Source organism: Triticum urartu, chromosome 7, assembly GCF_003073215.2.
Source record: "Triticum urartu cultivar G1812 chromosome 7, Tu2.1, whole genome shotgun sequence".
Classification (NCBI taxonomy): Eukaryota; Viridiplantae; Streptophyta; class Magnoliopsida; order Poales; family Poaceae; genus Triticum; species Triticum urartu.
In genome coordinates, this window is record NC_053028.1 from 251,350,005 (window position 1) to 251,358,611 (window position 8,607).

The 8,607-nt window shown below is 41.0% G+C and overlaps 2 long non-coding RNA genes across 2 annotated transcripts; both read left to right on the forward strand.

Moving 5' to 3' along the window:
• The first annotated feature begins 571 nt into the window (after positions 1–571).
• On the forward strand, positions 572–2,477 carry LOC125524724. The gene is made up of 3 exons (XR_007290923.1): positions 572–952; positions 2,012–2,136; positions 2,378–2,477. It is a non-coding gene; the product is annotated as an uncharacterized LOC125524724 (long non-coding RNA).
• A 6-nt stretch (positions 2,478–2,483) lies between these two features.
• Positions 2,484–4,384, forward strand: LOC125524725. Its single transcript, XR_007290924.1, has 2 exons — positions 2,484–3,857; positions 4,096–4,384. It is a non-coding gene; the product is annotated as an uncharacterized LOC125524725 (long non-coding RNA).
• The last annotated feature ends 4,223 nt before the right edge of the window (positions 4,385–8,607 follow it).

Here is an 8,607-nt window from a genome sequence, read left to right on the forward strand (position 1 = left end):
TATTGTTGACATTACCCTTGAGGTAAAAGGTTGGGAGGCAATACTATAAGCCCTTATCTTTCTCCGTGTCCGATTAAAACTTCATACCCATAAATATTGAGTGAGTGTTAGCAATTGTGAAAGACTAAATGATAGTTGAGTATGTGGACTTGCTGAAAAGCTCTTATATTGACTCTTTCCGGTGTTATGATAAATTGCAATTGCTTCAATAACTGAGATTATAGTTTGTCAGTTTTCAATGAAGTTTATGGTTCATACTTGAAACTGTGAATGAATTGTTACTTTAGCATAAGAGATCACATGACAATATATATATACATATAGGACAGGGCTATTCTGTTACTAGTAACAGAATATTATTTTGTTACCATCCTCTCCTATAAGGGCCCGATCCTGTGTTCTCGAGTCAATTCAGGCCCGAACCGGTACCGAGCTACTCCAGACACCTCCCCCACGTGACGCCCTCGGCCCCCTCGCTCACCGGCCCCGCGCCGCTAGCCCCGGTGAGCCCCAGGTCCGGTGACCCCCAGCCCCCCGCACTCTTAGCCCCGGTGACCCCCATCCCCAGCGCCCCCAGCCCCCATCCCCGGCGACCCCCATCCCGGCGCCCCCATCCCTGGCGACCCCCATCCTCGGTGCCCCATCCCCACCCACCACCGTCGCGCCACCGTGCCGACGCAACCAGTACCGTCGTTGATCCCGCGAACCATCTCCGCTCCTGGGGCGGCTCACCACCTCCTCCCGCCGTGGGCCTCCCGTCGTCCGGCGCCTCGAGCCTCCCTCAAGCCCCCACGGTTTCCTGGAGGTGCTCCGCTCGTTGCCGCTCAAACTTGAACTTGCTTCTTCTTCATCCCCGCACAGCATCTCCTCCTGCCATCCTCGCCCACGAGCTCGCTGTGCTGCACATGCGCCAAACAACCTCGTCTCTAGTTTCGACTCCCTGTAACACTTGGTAAGATAGCAAATTCTTACAGTGTCAGTTCAACGAAAAAACACCAGCAGTTCATCAATCTCAAAATTCCCATTTTTGGTGCACGCCATGTGTTTGCTAAAATGTCTTAGTGCACTAGACTACTAGTTTTGCTATGTTCATTGTTCATTTGTAGCTCCCTTGTGCTTGCAAATTGCTATAATTTACAATACTTAGCATTTGCAGCATCGATGCATCTTCTTCGCTATCAGTTCAAGTGATCAAAATGGTATAAAAAACAAGTTGAATATTCCTCATTTTGTGTATCCCTGGATCGAAAACATTTTCAATTCTAGTGTAGCTTGCTATAAGAAAATATAACTTCACTGTGCAAAAGCTCAGTGGTTCAAATGTGATTTGTAATTCACTGTGCAAATGAAATATATAAGTTCATAGTAGTCTCGGTTGAGTTTATTGCTTCAGTTCAATTTCTAATTTTTGTTCAGTTCAATTTCCAATTTTAGTTCAATTCAATTCTTATTTTTAGTTTAGTTAAGTCAATTCTTATTTTTTTACTTCAGCTATCTGATGTATTCCCCATGTTATTTGAGTAACCGAAAAGTGCTTCATTTTCATGCTTCTAAGATACTACTCCTCCGTATCTAACTGAGCTTCAGCGTGCTTCTTTTTGTCTTAGTACTAATTTTCTTTGCCATCATATATCACAAGATAGTACTGTTTGTATCCTGCTAATAGTTTCTAGAAACTTGATGAGTTAATAAATGAATAATTTCTTGTTGCAAGTCTGGTCTCATTGTCCATGCTATCTTGTTATGCTTATTAAGATTGTCCATGCCATCTTACTATAGTTGGTAAATGAGTGAAGACAATTGTTACCATACTACTGACACAATTAAATAGGAGTGGGGTGTGGTGAGCGTGCGTTGGTTCCTGCGTGACAGGATTAAATACTACTCCATACATAGCAAGTTATACTTGCACCTATAAAGAGCATCAATGTGGCACATGTTTCTTGTCTTCATGGATGGATCATCTTTTTTAAAAAGTCTAATGGATGGATCATCTTCTGTTATTCTACAGCCCAAATACGGAGGCAATATAATCGATATTGTGTCAAGAGATGTTCAGCGGCCAGAGGATAAGGCCCAAGCCCTGGCGGATGTGAACGGCACAATATTGTACAGTGTGCTAATAGTTGTGACCAGGTATATTTCTTGAAAACATAATTTTGAGGATCATAGAGGGATATTCTGTTATTTAAAACTGCCACTGCCATCTTTTATAATCAGTTTATGTTTGATGGATCTAGGTAGGCTGCACTTTAGTTGGTACCGATAACTAAACCATTATTCTCTACTTCCTTTCTCCTTCTAGAGAAGAATTCATGTTAATGTGCTAAATCCATGTAGCTTGAAATATTATAAACCAACTCTGCCCCTGTTTCAGGTCAGTTTGCATAGCTCTTCGGGCATGGCTATTCAATTCTGCTAGTGAGAGAGTCGTTGCTCGACTTAGACATGACTTGTTCAGTCATCTCATAAACCAGGCAAGTGGCTTAATTTTGTTTATGCCTTCTACAAGGATGGCCTCATACCCTACCTGCTTCCCCTCCTCACCTCCACCTCGTTGTGGTTCCTTGCTGAGAAAAAGAATGACCGTGTACAGTTCCCGTTGGTCGCCTTGCTGCCTTGGGCGCGAGCTCATCCACCAAGGGTGCTGGCAGCCGCCCAAGTGGAGCGTTGACATCAGTATAAGTAGAATCGTGGGTTGCGGCCACCATCTTCACCAAGCACTGCACATCCGTCCAAGTCGAACCCACACACAGGGAGAACACACTAGCCCCTTTGCTTTGCACATTGCTTGGTTATGCATGACTGCTGATGGATGCAGCAAGCGTTTATATTAGTTTGGTCTTGTGCAAGACTCAATTTTGTCTCGGTTTTCATGGATGCTAGCTGGCAATACGTCCAACATTCTTGCGGCGATAGCGGCCACCACTAAGGGCATTTGCGTCCAGCACTCGAGCTACATGCTCGACGGTCGCACACTGCCGCCATGGGCATGCACAAAGTTATTAAGTAGAAGTTTGTTAGTTCAGTTTTTTATTGATTTACCTTGTTTAAGTAGTAGTGCAGCAATAAAAGGTGTAGTTGTGCTAAAGTTTTAGTTGCTATATGAGGAACCCAGAGGCCATTTATTTTGGTTTTTAGTTCAGCTTGTCTGTTCTTTTCGGTCTGGATACTTTATTGCGCATAATCTTGAGGAAATCCCCAAAAATCATATGTCTCATGTGAATCTTGTTTAGTTCATCAGTTCGTCGGAAAAATATATCATCTACAAAAAGAATTGCAATCTCGCAATGTGAAGTATGTTGTAGTCTATACCTGTAGAGTGCATTTTTGTAGTGCTGGTATTTCTGGTGACTCTTTTGTGTTAGAAACAATGGATATATATTTATATTTTGTAGTGTCGGTACTTGAGAACAAAAGGTTCAGTTTTCAAACTTTAAACAGTTCATCGCAAGCTTTCGGTGTAGCAAGACGTGCGCCAATGTGTGTGTGCACTTGATGCAACTCTATTGCAGTATATGAAGTTCATGCAATTTTCATGCATCAACAAATCTGATAGAGAGCACCATTATTTTCTGAATTTTGTATTTAAGAAATATCACCCTTTCTATATTTTGAACACTAGCTAGTGCTTTCCTTTCTTGTTATAGTCAAAAAGTAGTACATGTATGTAGTTATGGTGATAGTGATACTAACCAGACCAAGCTACTTCAATTGTTTTACTAAGTTCTAGAAATTCTCCATATACGGCAAGAGCCAACCAGACGTCTTTGTCTAGCCTGACTTGGGACGACTTCTTTGCAACTGCGGGTTAGAAAGTTCCACATGTGATTGGAATTCAGTGCGAAAAACTGCTGGTTAGAAGTTCATCTTCGCCCCTAGAAAGAAATTTGTCTTGTAAAGGTTGAAGCTAATGGGCTAGGAAGCTTTATAAGAAATTAATTTGCATGTTCATTGAAAAAGTTTAGTTTGCATGTTCCGTGAAAATGTCTTGCTAAAGAAATATCTCTTGTGCACTTATTTATTCACCTGAATATTTGGTTTGATTCTCAGGTGCGAAATGTCTTGCTAATCAAAGTTCGGTTTGATTCTTAGGTGCGAGAAATATCTCTTGTGCACTAGTGGTTGGCTTTTCCCAGGAGTAAATGTAGTCGGATTCAGCAGCTAGCTCTTCCTCGAGCAACCATTTGGAGAACTTTATTGTCTTCTAGTGGTGGTGATGTGGTGGTGATTGATTTTAGGATCAGTAAATTTGATGTTGGTAGCTAGCTTGCGTATGGAACCTGCAAGTTCAATATTGGTATTAGATTCATTTTTTGTTGTATAATTGTCCCAGTGTTCACATTTATTTGGGTAAAAGTTTATTTTAGTTCAGCTACAGAAACCGTGCAGGTTCAGTGATGATGATACCATAAGTTCGGACAAGAAAATTTATGTATATGATGAGATGATTGCTACTTCTTCAAAGAAGGTATAGTACATGACAGCTTGATGTGCATACAAGAATAAAAAATGGTTTGAATCAAAAATATTGATAAGTACGAATTAAAAACAACGATCAGTTTGAAAAATAAAAGAACATTAGCTTTTGGTATTCTGTGACGTTGACGTCCAAGTTCTGCAACTGATCCGTCCAGATGGGACAATGAGGTCAGTCCAGCAGGCGCATCTCAAGTGAAATGTTAGTGAGCTGCCCACTCATCCCCATGCCTCTCCGCCACACGTCGTGCCATGCCGGCTTGCCATCAACCACTATTGTGGCTCAGCCCTGCAGTGCTTCCACGATCATCACACGTTGCTTCCTTCTATCGTTGCCCTCGCCCTGCTCTTGTGCATATTAGCATTGTAAAAACACAGCAAGTTCACAAATAAAAAAGTTGTAAGTTCAACACTACATCCCAAATAAGTTTGAGAAAAAAGCTCAAACAAAATGAAATACAATGAAAAATCAAATGGTAAAAGTTAAGTCACAAACCAAGAGAAGTCCAAAACATCTTGCAAGAAAATTGAGTTAAAAAAACAAACACACAATTTTTTTCCTTTTAAAAAATATCATTCAGTTTAGCGATATAAACCATGCAAGTTCGGGGACCATGATATCCAAAATATAGAGTGAAGTCTAGTATGTGAAAACATGCTCAGTACAAACCCATATGAACATCAGTGCTAGTACTCTTTTCTCGGAACCATTCAAAATTACTCTGAAAAATACCTCAGTACAAACACACACATAGATCAGTACGAGTACTCTGTTTTTCGGATAAAAAACAACATGATGATTCTCACCATATTTAAAATTACTCTTAAAATATGGGAGCAAGTATAAAGTCATAAAGACAACCGTTCAAAGTACTCTTTTTTTGGAACCAATCAAAACTACTCTGTGAAAAATACCCCAGTACAAACATAGACATAGATCAATACGAGTACTCTGTTTTTTAGATAGGAAAAACAATACGATGGGTTTCACCTTATTCAAAATTACTCCTAAACGGTTGCGAAGTAGAGAAAACGTTCAAGATGACTAAGTTTCGCATTTTCGATAGCAATCCAACGGTATATTATTTGCCCCATTTCGACAAACTTTTTTAAAAACCACATTCAAAACCAAATTTAACCATATGTGAATTCGTATTTAAACCGTAAGGAATTAGAAAAAACTTTCTATACGCAAAAGTTGCGCATTTTCCATAGCTTTCCAACACCGTATCATTTGCGTCAATCCGACAAACCATTTGCAAAAAATAGTGAAAATGTTTCGCCCAGAATTTCACCATTTTTCAAATTACTTTTAAATCATATAGAATTTGAAAAAATAGTAGATATATGGAAGATGCGGATTTTCACAAGCTTTCCAACGCCATCTCATTTGCTCAATTCCGATAAACCGTTTGAAAATTAAGTCCAAAATACGATTCACGTTTTCAGTTTTGAAAAAAATGTTTTTTTCAAAACTGCTCTTAAATCATATTTTTTGCGAAAACAAATTATAAGATTGTAATGTGGATGTCAAGAGCTTTCCAACGATATATTACACGCCCCGTTTCAACAAAAAAATTGCAAAAAAAAATTGAACTAAAGAAGACGATTTTTAACAGCAACAGAAAGCATCAGTTCAACCGCTCTAATTTCATCAGTTCAACTGTTTGAATTCATCAGTTCAAGTAGGGTAACAGAATAGCCCACATGTATATTGTTGTTCTAAGAATGATCATGATGCTCTTATGTCCGTATTTTATTTTTATCGACACCTCTATCTCTAAACATGTGGTCATATTTTTTGATATCAGCTTCCGCTTGAGGACAAGGGAGGTCTAAGCTTGGGGGAGTTGATACGTCCATTTTGCATCATGCTTTTATATCGATATTTATTGCATTATGGGCTATTATTACACATTATGTCACAACACTTATGCCTATTCTCTCTTATTTTACAAGGTTTACATGAAGAGGGGGAATGCCGGCAGCTGGAATTCTGGGCTGGAAAAGGGGAAAATATTAGAGACCTATTCTGCACAGCTCCAAAAGTCCTGAAACTTCACAGGAGCACGTTTCAGAATATAAAAAATATTGGGCGAAGGAAGTACCAGAGGGGGCCACCCACCATCCACGAGGGTGAGGGGACCGCCCTACCCCCCTGGGCGCACCCCCTGCCTCGTGGGCCCCCTGGCAGGCCTCCGGTGCCCATCTTCTGCTATACGAGGTCTTTCGTCTGGGAAAAAATCATAAGCTAGCTCATGAGACGAAACTCCGCCGCCACGATGCGGAACCTTGGCGGAACCAATCTAGGGCTCCGGCGGAGCTGTTCTGCCGGGGAAACTTCCCTCCGGGAGGGGGAAATCATCACCATCGTCATCACCATCGATCCTCTCATCAGGAGGGGGTCAATCTCCATTAACATCTTCATCAACACTATCTCATCTCAAACCCTAGTTCATCTCTTGTATCCAATCTTTGTCCCAAAGCCTCAGATTGGTACATGTGGGTTGCTAGTAGTGTTGCTTACTCTTTGTAGTTGATGCTAGTTGGTTTATTCGGTGGAAGATCATATGTTCAGATCCTTTATGCATATTAATACCCCTATGATTATGAACATGAATATTATTTGTGAGTAGTTATGTTTGTTCCTGAGGACGTGGGAGAAGTCTTGCTATAAGTAGTCATGTGAATTTGGTATTCGTTCGATATTTTGATGAGATGTATGTTGTCTCTCCTCTAGTGGTGTCATGTGAACGTCGACTACATGACACTTCACCATTGTTTGGGACTAGGGGAAGGCATTGGGAAGTAATAAGTAGATGATGGGTTGCTAGAGTGACAGAACTTAAATCCTAGTTTATGAGTTGCTTTGTAAGGGGCTGATTTTGATCCATATGTTTCATGCTATGGTTAGGTCTACCTTAATACTTCTTTTGTAGTTGCGGATGCTTGCAAGAGGTGTTAATCATAAGTGGGATGCTTGTCCAAGGAAGGGCAACACCCAAGCACTGGTGCGCCCACATATCAAATTATCAAAGTACCGAACGCGAATCACATGCCATGTGCCGTGGCGGGTCACAAACATCATGCACAACATGACCGCCCACCTGTCTGCAAACATCCGTGTAACCATGAGGGTCGGCTCTGATACCAACTTGTAACATCCTGGACACACCTGCCAGTGGTCATTACTCCTGGTGGGATCTAGACTGGCCCCGCAGATCAACACTAGTCTTTTCGGCGCACCTTGTCCTCACTCATGCGCATCCGGGAGCAACTTCCCTGTCGGTCACCCATCCTGAAATTACTCCAAGCTGAGCACACTTAACTTTGGAGTTCTTTCCGAATGGGCTCTTGGAAAAGAAGGAATTCCTTATTGATATGAGTAGTCTATCATCCCTAATAACCCAGGCTATCACACATTGCTTGCAAGGCTTATCGTGATGTGCATTACCGAGAGGGCCCAGAGATACCTCTCTGATACTCGGAGTGACAAATCCTAATCTCGATCTATGCCAACCCAACAAACACCTTTGGAGACACCTATAGAACATCTTTATAATCACCTAGTTACGTTTGGCGTTTGATAGCATACAAGGTGTTCCTCCGGTATTCGGGAGTTGCATAATCTCATAGTCAAAGGAATATGTATAAGTCATGAAGAAAGTAATAGCAATAAAACTTAGCAATCATTATACTAAGATAACGGGTGAGTCTTGTCCATCAAACCATTCTCCTAATGATGTGATCCCGTTCATCAAATGACAACACATGTCTATGGTTAGCAAACTTAACCATCTTTGATTAACGAGCTAGTCAAGTAGAGGCATACTAGGGACATTTTGTTTTGTCTATGTATTCACACATGTATCAAGTTTCCGGTTAATACAATTCTAGCATGAATAATAAACATTTATCATGGTATAAGGAAATATAAATAACAACTTTATTATTGCCTCTAGGGCATATTTCCTTCACGCATTAAGTAAGATGACATGATGTAGTGGGATAAACTCAAGCAATATTATGAAAACCCCATCTTGTTATCCTCGATGGCAACAATACAATACGTGTCGGTTCCCCTTCTGTCACTAGGATCGAGCACAGCAAGATTGAACCCAAAGCTAA